The sequence below is a fragment of the Oncorhynchus clarkii genome, chromosome 20 (assembly GCF_045791955.1).
Source record: "Oncorhynchus clarkii lewisi isolate Uvic-CL-2024 chromosome 20, UVic_Ocla_1.0, whole genome shotgun sequence".
Classification (NCBI taxonomy): Eukaryota; Metazoa; Chordata; class Actinopteri; order Salmoniformes; family Salmonidae; genus Oncorhynchus; species Oncorhynchus clarkii.
This window is the reverse complement of record NC_092166.1, coordinates 61,016,269-61,029,980: the sequence shown is the minus strand read 5'-3', so window position 1 is coordinate 61,029,980 and position 13,712 is coordinate 61,016,269.

Sequence of the window (13,712 nt, the reverse complement as noted above, 5' to 3'; positions counted from 1 at the left end):
CTGGACTGAAGGCTTGTAGGCCTGTTGTAAGTCAGGTCCTCACCAGACATGACCGGCAACAACGTCACCTATGGGCACAAACCCACGTTCGCTCGAACAGACAGGACTGGCAAAAACTGCAATACACTGACAAGTCGCGGTTTTGTCTCACCGGGGTGATGGTCGGATTCGCGGTTATCGTCGAAGGAATGAGGGTTACACGGAGGCCTGTACTCTGGAGCGGGATCGATTTGGAGGTGGAGGATCCATCATGGTCTGGGGCGGTGTGTCACAGCATCATCGGATTGAGCTTGTTGTCATTGCAGGCAATCTCAATGCTGTGCGTTACAGGGGAGACATCCTCCTCCGTCATGTGGTACCCTTCCTGCAGGCTCATCCTGACATAACCCTACAGCATGACAATGCCACCAGCCATACTGCTCATTCTGTGCGCGATTTCCTGCAAGACAAGAATGTCAGTGTTCTGCCATGGCCAGCGAAGAGCCCGGATCTCAATCCCATTGAGCACGTCTGGGACCTGTTGGATCGGAGGGTGAGGGCTAGGGCCATTCCCCCCAGAAATGTCCGGGAACTTGCAGGTGTCTTGGTGGAAGAGTGGGGTAAAATCTTACAGCAAGAACGGGCAAATCTGGTGCAGTCCATGAGGAGTACTTAATGCAGCTGGTGGCCACACCAGATGCTGACTGTTACTTTTGATTTTGACCCCCCTTTGTTCAGGGCCACATTATTCCATTTAATTTATGTTTATCACATTTCTGTGGAACTTGTTCAGTTTATGTCTCAGTGTTGAATCTTATGTTCATAAAAACATTTACACGTTAAGTTTGCTGAAAATAAACGCAGTTGACAGTGAGAGAACGTTTCCTTTTTTGTTGAGTTTATATGATTTACAAATCAGTCTTTATTTAAACCATGTTTCTTGTCTATTTCGTGGTTACAATGTGTAATCATTGATGTCCCAGGAGCAGGAGTGGTAAACACTGTAAAAGTGTATAATTATAATACATACATGCAGACACAGCGTCATTCAAAGAATGGAGTTTGATACACCTGGTATTGGATATGACTGAAAAAAAATGCTAAATAGCAATTTTCATAAAGGAACTTTATGACAAAACAAATGTGCACAACTGTTTGTCTCTACATTAACTAACATGTTCCTCGCAATTGTAAATTTTTTGCTCGACTCGTTATGACGTTATAATTACTTACATTTGCTTCCACCGAAATGTTTTTGCCAGACATCTTTGCTGAAGAAAGTCACCAGCGACGTGTAGCATAACGTCAAATTCGTCATTGGAACCAATCAATATGATTGGTCATATAAAAACCTTGGGAACCAAATGCATAATGAGTGCTCTAACTCCCCCCTGTGGTGGTCTGGAGCAATGAAGCAGTGATGCTGGGTATCTCTAAGTCTTGCTGCGTGAGCTCGCAACTGTACACCTGCACCTGTCGATGACACAAGTTCTGCTTCCACGAGCACATCCATTGCTAGCAACAGCATTGCTAGCATAATTCTACATTTGTTGTTAGCACAGCTAGCATGGACACTGACAGTTGTGAATCTGATGCAGCCGAAGAGTTACTGCCCCCTTGCCTGGGAAATCAATGAACAACAGACAGGGACGTTGGACCATCAAAGAGGCGCAAATATGATGAGAACTATATTGATTTTTAGTTCACTTATATTGTGAGTAGCGTCTTTCCTCAGCCACAGTGTGTTAAATGTGCAAAAGTACTATCTCACAACTCGATGAAACCTTCACTCTTGCGCAGACATTTAGAAACAAAACATGCCAATTTGAAAAATTTGCCACGGGAGTTTTTTGAGCGAGAATTAAGACGATTTTCGAGTAGTAAGTCATATATACAACTTATAAAACTCAACAGATACCATTGATAAGAAGGGGCTAGAAGCGTCTTATATGGCCAGCTACCGAGTAGCTAGGACAGGCAAGCCCCATACTATTGTGGAGGACTTAATTCTTCCTGTTGCCGCTGATATGCCCTGGACAATACCAGGGGAAAATGTCCAAAAAACTATACAGACAATGACTTCAACAAACAACACTGTTTCACGATGCTTCAGTGACATGGCAGGAGACGTTTTGAAACAATTACTGCTTCGCATACAAGCCAGTGTATTCTATGCTTTACAGCTGGATGAGTCAACAGATGTGGCAGGGCCTGGCACAGCTCGTGGTATATGTCCGTTTTGTTTATGGGGGGTTAATTAAGGAAGACATCCTCTTCCGCAAACCACTGGAAACTAGGACAACAAGAGAGGATCTTTTTTAAGTACTGGACAGCTTTGTGACATCAAATGGACTTTGGTGGTTAAGATGTGTTGGTACCTGTACTGATGGCACAAAAGCCATGACAGGGAAACATAGTGGAGGGGTAACGCGCGTGCAGGCAGTTGCTCCCGACGCCACTTGGGTACACTGCAGCACCCACCAATAGGCTCTTGCTGCCAAGGGAATGCCAGAGAGCTTGAAATACGTTTTGGGCACTACAGAGAAAATTGTTAACTTTGTTAAAGCAAGGCCCCTGAACTCTCATGTATTTTTTGCAGTGTGCAATGTTATGGGCAGCGACCATGTAACACTTTTACAACATACAGAAGTTCGCTGGTTATCAAGGGACAAAGTATTGACACGTTTTTTTAAATTGAGAGACGAGCTTAAAGTTTTCTTTACTGACCATAATTTTCACTTGTCTGACCGCTTGCATGATGACGAGTTTCTCACAAGACTGGCCTATCTGGGTGATGTTTTTTCTCACCTGGATGATCTGAATCTAGGATTACAGGGACTCTCCACCACTATATTCAATGTGCGGGACAAACTTGTGGCTATGATTAAGAAGTTGGAGCTCTTTTCTGTCTGCATTAACAAGGACAACACACAGGTCTTTCCATCATTGTATGATTTTTTTGTGTGCAACTGAACTCAAGCTTACGGACAATGCCAAATGTGATATAGCGAAGCACCTGAGTGAGTTGGGTGCGCAATTACGCAGGTACTTTCCCGAAACGGATGACACAAACAGCTGGATTCGTTATCCCTTTCATGCCCTGCCTCCAGTCCACTTACCGATATCTGAACAAGAGAACCACATCGAAATTGCAACAAGCGGTTCTGTGAAAATTGAATTTAATCAGAAGCCACTGCCAGATTTTTGGATAGGCCTGCGCTAAGAGTTTCTTGCCTTGGTAAATCGCGCTGTTAAGACACTGATGCCCTTTGGAACCACGTACCTATGTGAGAGTTGATTCTCAGCCCTCACTAGCATGAAAACGAAATACAGGCACAGACTGTGTGTGGAAAATGATTTAAGACTGAGACTCTCTCCAATACAACCCAACATTGCAGAGTTATGAGCATCTTTTCAAGCACACCCTTCTAATTTTTCAAAATGTTTGATGAACAAATAAGGTTTTATATGTAAGGTGGCTAAATAAAGAGCGAAATTATTGATTATTATTATATTATGATTTGTGCCATGGTCCTATAAGAGCTCTTTGTCACTTCCCACTAGCCGGGTTGTGACAGAAATTCATACTCATTCTTATGTTTAATAAATGCATCGTATAGTGTGTATGTGGCAGGTATACAATGATGGCAAAAAACAACATTTGAGAGTGCACTGACCCTGGTGCTAGAGGGGGTACAAGGCTGGAGGTTGAATGTTTGAAGGGGTACTGGACTATAAAAAGTTTGGGAACCACTGCTCTAATTCCATTGAGACCTTATTAGGTTATTTTCTCTAAAACACATTTGTTATGTGGGCTTCCAGGCTCCTGTGGCCTGGAAGCCTCCGGAAGGTTTTGTCTTTGGCTGGCTTTCTTTCTCTTCCTCTAGGATTCCTTTCTGTGGAAGCCTGTGTGCGCTTAACTAACCTCGCGCTAATTAGCCTATAGTTTTTACAGTATGTAAGGATCAGACTTCGGTAAATAATCCAAAATGGATTAGTTTTCTTTTAAAAAACTTTAGGTGCTCTTGATTTAACTAAATATTTCAAACAATTGAAACAGGTTTTTCCTGCAATCTAGAGCCATATTCATTATGCCTACTGTAAGTCTATGCAAAAACAAAAAGTCTATGTTTCTGCATAGGTTATCTAAGCATACCTGTTCAATTGTATGCCTAGGATATTACATCCAAATTACAATGCATTACATGGGATCATAACAACATCATCAATACCGGTGCATATCATGGCATTATAATTAATCCACAAATGATGTTATCATAAAGTGACAGATTACATTTATAAATGACAGATATTTGAATAAGTAATTATGATAAAACGTGGGCTTAAAAATGAAGTTAAGTCATTCATTTAACATTGAAAAATATATATTATTTTAAACAGGACAAATCCGAGGGGGCACATGGCCTTGATGCCTCTGCTGCGTGATGCCTCTGCTGCGTGATGCCTCTGCTGCATGATGCCTCTGCTGCATGAAGCCTCTGCTGCGTTTGGATAATACCACTGTCGCCAGGCTGAAGTATCAGTTAGCTATGCTACTGTCTATGGCACTGGTTTGTCCAAATGCCACTTATTAAGAACCCTGGTATGATCCGTTTTAGATATTGTACTGGGAAGTTCTTCGATTGGTTTTCTCGGCGTTATTTGGCGATCCTGGGGTTTGAAAAACTTTGGGCTCCCTCTATTCAATTTGTATCGCTGACGCGTTTCAGGTTGTGTGATAGAAATGTTAAAGTAATTTGCGGTTGAGCCGACATAGGCAGCGTTTACCGTGAATGTAATCTCTAATGCGGGAACATTGCCCTTAAATTTCAATCACGCTGTAGCGCTGACCTTCCGCAGCACAGATTAGAATAGAGCCCTTTAACTCAGGTTTGGTCTCTCTGTAAGGAGCTCCACTAGGAAAGCATGCATGAGTTTTGCTAACCTCAAGCTAGCTTCTAGCTGTCAACATTGTAGCTAATAATCATTTTAGACATCATACTGGAACTTGTCCAAGTGTCTTGTATCATGCCTAATCTTTTTATTTTTATTTGGGCCTGGCAGGGAACATGACCTTTGACTCCCTTAATGAAACGTTTGTTTTCAGTCAATTTATAATGATTGTTCATTCGGGATGTCAAAACACTGTAATCATTTCAGATTTGTTTCTGTTTGCTCAATAATATTGGACATCTAAAAGCACATACTTGGGTGATTGTGATTAAGTTTGCAAACCTCTCTCTGCAGACACACAAATGCAATAGCAAACTATCGCTCTCTCCTCTCAACGTAAATAAGTCAATTATAAAACCATAGGTCAATTACATCAGGCATAACAAAGAAAGAAATTGCTTTTTTTCTAATCTGAAAACCCATTAAGTCAATGCTTCATTGAAGCTCCTTTGCTAACCCCAAAAACAACTTGAAAGAGTAATATTTTTTAAGGCCATTCTTTTATGATGAAGTGGCTTATGAAATCAATGAAGATGTCTTACGGGAACTGTGCCCAGCATCTCCTCCTGAACTGTCCTTCAGTTTATTGTGAATATCAAAAACAAATTAACAAACTGTTCAATCAAGGTTTAGGAGCAGATATATATATTTTTAATCACATCTGTTTATAAAATGGTTTGTAAACAGGTTATAAAACCTAATCAAATAACATATTACAAAAATATCCTGTGTATCCATCAGGTGAGGGTTGGTTTCCTTCTCCTCCAGCCCCATGTTGTTGTTGTTGTTATTCTGGTTGTATATTGTTAGGTGAGCGCTCAGGTCATGGATCCCTATCCTGGTCAGTGATGGGAACATCAGGATTTTTTTATTTATTATCTCTTCCCAGCACCGCGTCAATCTCGACCCCACGGAGAGCTAAGCTAGCCCCGGTCACACACTCTATCTAGCAGGCAACTGGCCAATCATAGCTGACCTCCCAGAAGGCCGCTGTGCTTCTCGGATACCGACCCAAATTGGTAAACAAGACTTTTAAATAACTGTCACCCTGTCAAGACACATCTCAACTGTGATGTTGCTGTTTTAACTCACGTTGGTTCCTAATGTTACTTTCGGTCACCTAATCCTCTCCAGCTCCCCTCCAAGGGAGGCTCTATATTTTTGGGAAGACAAGGGCAGTGTTTTTGTGTTTTGTTTTCCTCATGCAGTGCAAACGCAAATGTCAAGTCCACTGTCATGGTTGTTTATCAATAAATAAATGGTTTATCTTTCCATCTAGGACCTCCTGCGGTTTTCCAGAAAGAAAAGCGGTAAAGAGAGAGAGTGAGAGGAAGCGAGATCACTAACTGGGACACCTACCTCCGCCATTCAATCAAATACCAGAACATTTGCCGTTCTCCCTGTGATTTAGGATAATAAAGTACAATACTTAGCCAGAGGGGGTTATCACACGTGAGTTGTCTCTCCTGGACTTCTCCCAGGGCTTTAAAGCAGCAGCAGCAGCAGCAGGGCTGAAGGCAGACACCACAGGCCTGGGGCTGGATCACTAAGAGATGGGCAAGCCTGGGCGGATCACATAACGCCAAGGTTACCACATGACTATACCACTACATTGGCACGGAGCTAGAAAGTGATATGAGTGGTTCTTTCTCTCAGGGAGGCTACAGATGGGGACGTTTTGGTTTTTATTCTTGTTGAGTGCCTCCACTGTCTCCTGGCAAGCCTTTGGGTTGTAGCTATTACATGGACTCAATGCAGTTATTGAAGTCTAATCACCTCTATACACATATTTCTCTGGTTCCTCCGACTGTCTTCTACAATTCAGAGAATACACAGAGGGGGAAATTCTAGTGGAAGAAATAGAGAAAGTGATACTGGTGACTTGCAGGAGCCGAGGCCCAGCGTGATGACTAAACCACGATTTATGACATTGTTTGAGTGGCTGAGCATCTATGGGGTCAAATACAAAACAGGGGTCAAACACACGTTATGTGTGGCTTTCTCCAGGAAGGGATGTTCCCACAGAACCCTGGGAGCATGGACCCTGTTGGAGGTCTGAAGACGGATGAAAACATGAATGAGGAAATGAATGTTCCTGTGAATTAAATTGCCTGTCTATTGTTTCAGTAGTTCATAAAGAGCTACGCATTTTGATATGTTGTATTGTACTTTAAGTGCTATGGATTTATTGTTACAGGGAAAGTGTGTTATTTTGTTAGTCTGACGATGGACAGTTCAAAGATGAGCAATACAGGGGTGTGCTCCTATCACTTACATTTTAGTTGATTAGATTCGAATCTGGGTGTGGGGTTCCTGTCTATTGTTTTTACAAGCAAAGGGCAAATAAATGTTCATTCAGGTTGGATGTGAGTTTCTGATTGAATTTGGTTAAAAGGACACTGAATTTGTTCATAGTTTAAAAACTTGTTAGCAAGCTCCTGTGTGTATTCACACACACAGTTTTTCTCTTACGCACTGACTAGACCTCACGCGCATGTTGATTTTGTCCACCCACACCAGACGTGATCAGGACATGCTTGTTTGAAATATCAAAACGAACTCTGAACCAACTATTTGGGGACAGGTCAAAAAATAATTCAACCTTTATGGCAATTTGGCTAGTTAGCTTGCTGTTGCTCGCTAATTTGTCCTGGGATATAAACATTGGGTTATTATTTTACCTGAAATGCACAAGGTCCTCCCACAATTAAATCACAGACAAAAGGGTAAACAGAGTTTATATGGCGGTTGGCAACCAACTTTAAGGTGCATTACCACCAACAACTGGACTGGAGTGTGGACCTCAGTTTATCTTTCAATCACCCACATGGGTATATGGTCCTAAAAACCAATGAGGAGATGGGAGAGGAGGGACTTGCAGCGCATAAAGCGTCACAAATAGAACCAAGTTCTATTTTATCGCCTGGCTACGCAGACGCTCGTTGATGTGCACGAGCAGTGTGGGTGCAATGATTGAATAACATGTATGTGTACATTTATTTTGTGGTCAGCATGTTAGAGATTATTCTGAATTGAAGACATGTGTTACCACGTTAATCCCATTGAGAACTTGTGGTCAATCCTCAAGAGGCGGGTGGACAAACAAAAACCCACAAATTCTGACAAACTCCAAGCATTGATTATGCAAGAATGGGCTGCCATCAGTCAGGATATGGCCCAGAAGTTAATTGACAGCATGCCAGGGCAGATTGCAGAGGTCTTGAAAAAGAAGGGTCAACACTGCAAATATTGACTCTTTGCATCAACTTCATGTAATTGTCAATAAAAGCCTGTGACACTTATGAGATGCTTGTAATTATATTTCAGTATTCCATAGTAACACCTGACAAAAATATCTAAAGACACTGAAGCAGCAAACTTTGTGGAAATTAATATTTGTGTCATTCTCAAAACGTTTGGCCACGACTGTACATATTACCTCAATTACCTAGACTAACCGGTGCCCCCGCACATTGACTCTGTACCGGCACCCGCTGTATATAGCCTCACTGTTGTTATTTTACTGCTGCTCTTTAATAATTTGTTCATTTATTTATTGTTTTTCTACTTACTTCTTAAAACGTCATTGTTGGTTAAGAGCTTGTAAGTAAGCGTTTCACTGTTGTATTCGGCGCATGTGACGAATAACATTTCATTTGAGATGGTTGATGAACTGTGCCTAGTTTTCTCCAGACATAGCACTTTGCGTTCAGGCAAAATAGTTGAATTTTTGTCTCATCAGATCACAGAATTGTTTGCCTTATGCTCTCAGAGTCTTTCGTGTGCCTTTTTGCAAACTCCAGGCATGCTGTCTTGTGCCTTTTTCTCATGAGAGGCATTCATCTGGCCACTATCTTATAAAGCCCAGATTGGTGAAGTGCTGTAAAGACTGTTGTCCTTCTGTCTGATTCTCAAATTTCAGCCAAGGAACTCCGTAGTTTTGTCAGAGTGGTCATTGGGTTTTTGATCACCTCCCTGACCAAGCTCCTTTTTGCCCGGTTGCTGAGTTTGATCGGATGGCCAGCTCTACTGGGTAGTTCCATATTTTTTCCATTTCCCAATAATGGAGACCACTGTGCTCTTAGAAACTTTCAACACTCTACAAATTGTTTCATACCCTTCCCCTGATATACACTGGACAAAACATTAAGGACACCTTCCAAATATTGAGTTCCAACCCCCCTCTTGCCATCAGAACAGCCTCAATTGGTTGGGACATAGACTCTACATGGTGTCGAAAGCGTTCCATAGGGATGCTTGTCTATGGTGACTCCAATGCTTCCCACAGTTGTGTCAAGTAAACTGGATGTTCTTTGGGTGGTGGACCATCTTGATACACACTGGAAACTCTTGAGCGTGAAAAACTCAGCAGCGTTGCAGTTCTTGACACAAACCAGTGCGCCTGGCACCTACTACCATAGCCCTTTCAAAGGAACTTAAATATTTTGCCTTGCCCATTCACCCTCTAAATGGCACACGTCTCAATTGTATCAAGGCTTAAAAATCCTTAATTAACCTGTCTCCTCCCCTTCATCTACACTGATTGAAGTGGATTTAACAAGTGACATCAATAAGGGATCATAGCTTTCACCTGGTCAGTTTGGTCCGTCATGAAATATGTCATGGAAAGGGCAGGTGTCCTCAATGTTTTGTACACTCAGTGTATGCCTCATCACAATTGTCATCAAAAATCTCGGAGACAGTTCCTTGGTATAGCTGGATGAGAGATTGCCACGAGTGTGCAAATCAAGGCAAAGGTTGGCTACTTTGAAGAATATAAAATATATTTTTATGTTTAACACTTTTTTGGTTACTTCATGATTTCATATGTGTTATGTCATAGTTTTGATGTCTTCACTATTATTCTACAATGTAGAAAATAGTAAAAATAAAGAAAAACCCTTTAATGAGTAGGTGTGTCCAAACTTCTGACTGGTACTGTATGAAAAAAATGTTAAAAATGATAAAATATATACCTTTACTACTATAGTCCATAGAAACACATTGAATAACACATTCATAAATGGCAAAAATAATGGCAAAAAATAAGTCATAAGGAATACGTTTTTGAAGTGTCTGTCCTATATCTAGGAGATATAAGAAAGCTCAGGAAATATTTGTACTAAATTCACACATATTTAACCCCGTATTTTTATTGGCACAAACTACCCCCATACTTCCATTCGTCTGAATGGAAGTGACACTAGCTCAAACGATTCGGAAGCTACAGACAGAAGTTGGCACATCAGCGTTACCGACTTCAGACGAGTGGGAGTTTGTAGGGCAACCAGTTTGAACGCTACAGACATTTTCTTAGAAGACCGATTTTCAGGATGTTTTATGGTCTGACAAACCACGCTGTAGCTCGGCCACCTTCCACCGCAGATGCGAAAGGCCAACATAGGCGGCTGCGGTGGATTGAGGCGCAAAAAAACAATCTCTAGTTTAAATTGACAGATTTTGATAAGGATTTTTTTATTATGTTACTTAGATTCCCGTACAACTCATCAGGATTAATTCAGTACACCCTCCCCTGTTAATGCAATTTTCTTTATGCCATTCTAATCTACATTTGTGCCGACTGTTCAACAGTGTGAAGTTATTTTTCAGTGTGTTCCCAGAAATCTGAACCCATTAAGCAAAATTACGTTTAAAAGTTGTCTTTCCCAGACGTTGAAGTCAGGTTCATTTTTGATTCTGAAAGAATGTTGGAAATACTTTCTTTACTTTTGTTTTACTGTGCGGTAATGTACTGCATTCTGCGGTGTTCTGCTACAGTGGTTCTCAAACCTGTCCTCAGGGACCCCCAGACTTTTTACAATATAGGCCAGTCCAGATCGGACCAAATCTGAAACAAACATAGACGTCTATGATTGGTTCCGTTTTGGTCAGGAGACCAAATTTCAACGTCCGTGGACGAGATTGAAAACACGCCACTTCAAAACAGCAGGTGAGGATAATTAATGCAGTTGGTTAGGATAATTAACATAGCAGGTTAGGAGAATGAGGGTAAGGTTAGGAAAAGGGTTAGGGTTAGCGAAAATGCTCTCCTAACCTGCTACGAAAAGTCACTTGTATCGAAGTGGTCTGTTTTTAGGATGACCGAAAAAAAAAAAAAAAAATACATTGGTGTAGGTCTAGTAATAGCCAGGGCCTGGTTTTCCAATAGTGATGGAACTTAAGCTTATGAGTGTTTTAACGATGCATCGTTTCTATAACGGCCAAAGAACTCACATACATTTCCCAAAACACCACATAGGGAGAACATTCAAGAAGTGCATCGTTAGAGCATGTGGCGATACTGATAGGATCGAAGGAAAGGCAGCGCTGCTCGCATATCAGCGCTCTGCAGTCAAATCTTACCTTAACATTAGATACTGATGATGGATCAGCTCCTAGAATTAAATTATCACCTATTGATGCAATATTGAGGCGGCTTATTGTAAATGCTTAAGCTATGCACTAAATCTAATAGTTGACACAATATTGTGCACATGCTGTTAGGCCTACACATTAGCCTACAATTAGCAAAATAGAAGTTAGCTGTTCTACGAGTGGTCTGAGACAGTCGGTAAATAACTAGTGTTTCTAAGTGCAACATTAGTAACAGTGGTTTTGGGGAAACCACTATGAGATTTAACGATGCACCTACAAAGGCTCTAATGAAGAATTTAGCCTTTAGATGCTTTTGGGAAACCTGGCCCTGGACAATAAATTATGTGAGATAAAACAATTTTGTATGATCACCTTCTGGTGTAAAAAACATGGAAATTAAAAACAAAAAACGATGTTTTAAGTGAGAAGTAGTCATTGGCCTGAAGCCGAAAAATAAAGCAAATTCACATGAGCACCAAGACGCTTACTCCACCCATGCTCTACAAAGGCTTTCCAGATTTGACCTAATACAGTAACTATGTTGGTATATTGTACTTCAAACGATGTGTATGCAGGTTGCTTAGGATTCAAACCTTCTCAAACAGCCTAATTCATAATCTTCAGTGAAAGAATGGACTTTACAGTGTCCTGCTATTAAAATCATGTTTACATACAGTACTAGTCAAACGATTGGACACACCTACTCATTCAAGGATTGTTCTTTATTTTTACTATTTTCTACATTGTAGAATAATAGTGAAGAAATCAAAACTATGTTATAACAGATATGGAATCATGTAGTAACCAAAAAAGTGTTAAACAAATCAACATATATTTCATATTTGAGATTCTTAAAAGTTGCCATCCTTTGCCTTGATGACATCTTTGCACACTCTTGGCATTCTCCCAACCAGCTTCATGAGGTAATCACCTGGAATGCATTTCAAATAGCAGGTGTGCCTTGTTAAAAGTGAAATAATGGAATTTCTTTCCTTCTAAATGTGTTTGAGCCAATCAGTGGTGTTGTGACAATGTAGTGGTGGTATACAGAAGATAGCCCTATTTGGTAAAAGAGCAAGTCCATATTGTGGCAAGAACAACTCAAATAAGCAAAGAGAAACAACAGTCCATCATTACTTTAACTACGGGATCGGTGACCCTGCTCGGGACGGTTGAGCTAACGTGCGCAAATGTGATTAGCATGAGGTTGTAAGTAACAACAACATTTCCCAGGACATACACATATCTGATATGAGCAGAAAGCTTAAATTCTTGTTAATCTAACTGCACTGTTCAATTTACAGTAGCTATCACAGTGAAATAATACCATGCTATTGTTTGAGGAAAGTGCACAGTTACAAACTTGAAAATGTATCAATAAACCAATGAGGCACATTTGGGCAGTCTTGATGCATCATTTTGAACAGAAATATAATGGTTCATTGGATCAGTCTAAAACTGCACATACACTGCTGCCATCTAGTGGCCAAAATCTAAATTCAGCCTAAACTGGAAAAATACAATGTGGCCTTTCTCTTGCATTACAAAGATGATGAAAAAAAAACAGGTGCACGGTATTTTTTTCCTTCTTAATACGTTTGAGCCAATCAGTTGTTTTGTGACAAGGTAGGGATGGTGTACAGAAGATAGCCCTATTTGGTAAAAGACCAAGTCCATATTATGGCAAGAATAGCTCAAATAAGCAAAGAGAAATGACACTCAATCATTACATTTAAGACATGAAGGTCAGTCAATCCAGAAAATGTAAAGAACTAAAAACCATCAAGCGCTATGATGAAACTGGCTCTCATGAGGAGCGCCACAGGAAAGGAAGACCCAGAGTGACCTCTGCTGCAGAGGATAAGTTCATTAGAGTTACCAGCCTCAGAAATTGCAGCCCAAATAAATGCTTCACAGAGTTCAAGTAACAGACACACCTCAACTGTTCAGAGGAGATTGCAGCAATCAGGCTTTCATGGTCTTATTGATGAAAATAAATACTACTAAAGGACACCAATCAGAAGAGACTTTCTTGAGCCAAGAAACATGAGCAATGGACATTAACCCGGTGTAAATCTGTCCCTTGGACTGATGAGTCCAAATGTAAGATTTTTGGTTCCAACCACCGTGTCTTTGTGAGACGCAGAGTAGGTGAATGGATGATCTCTGCATGTGTGGCCCAACATGAAGCACGGAGGAGGAGGTGTGGTGGTGTGGGGGAACTTTGCTGGTGACACCCGTCAGTAATATATTTAGAATTCAAGGCTCAATAAACCAGCATGGCTACCACAGCATTCTGCATTGATTCGACATCCCATCTAGTTTGCACTTAGTGGACTATCATTTGTTTTCAACAGGACAATGACCCAACACACCTTCAGGCTGTGTAAGGGCTATTTGACCAA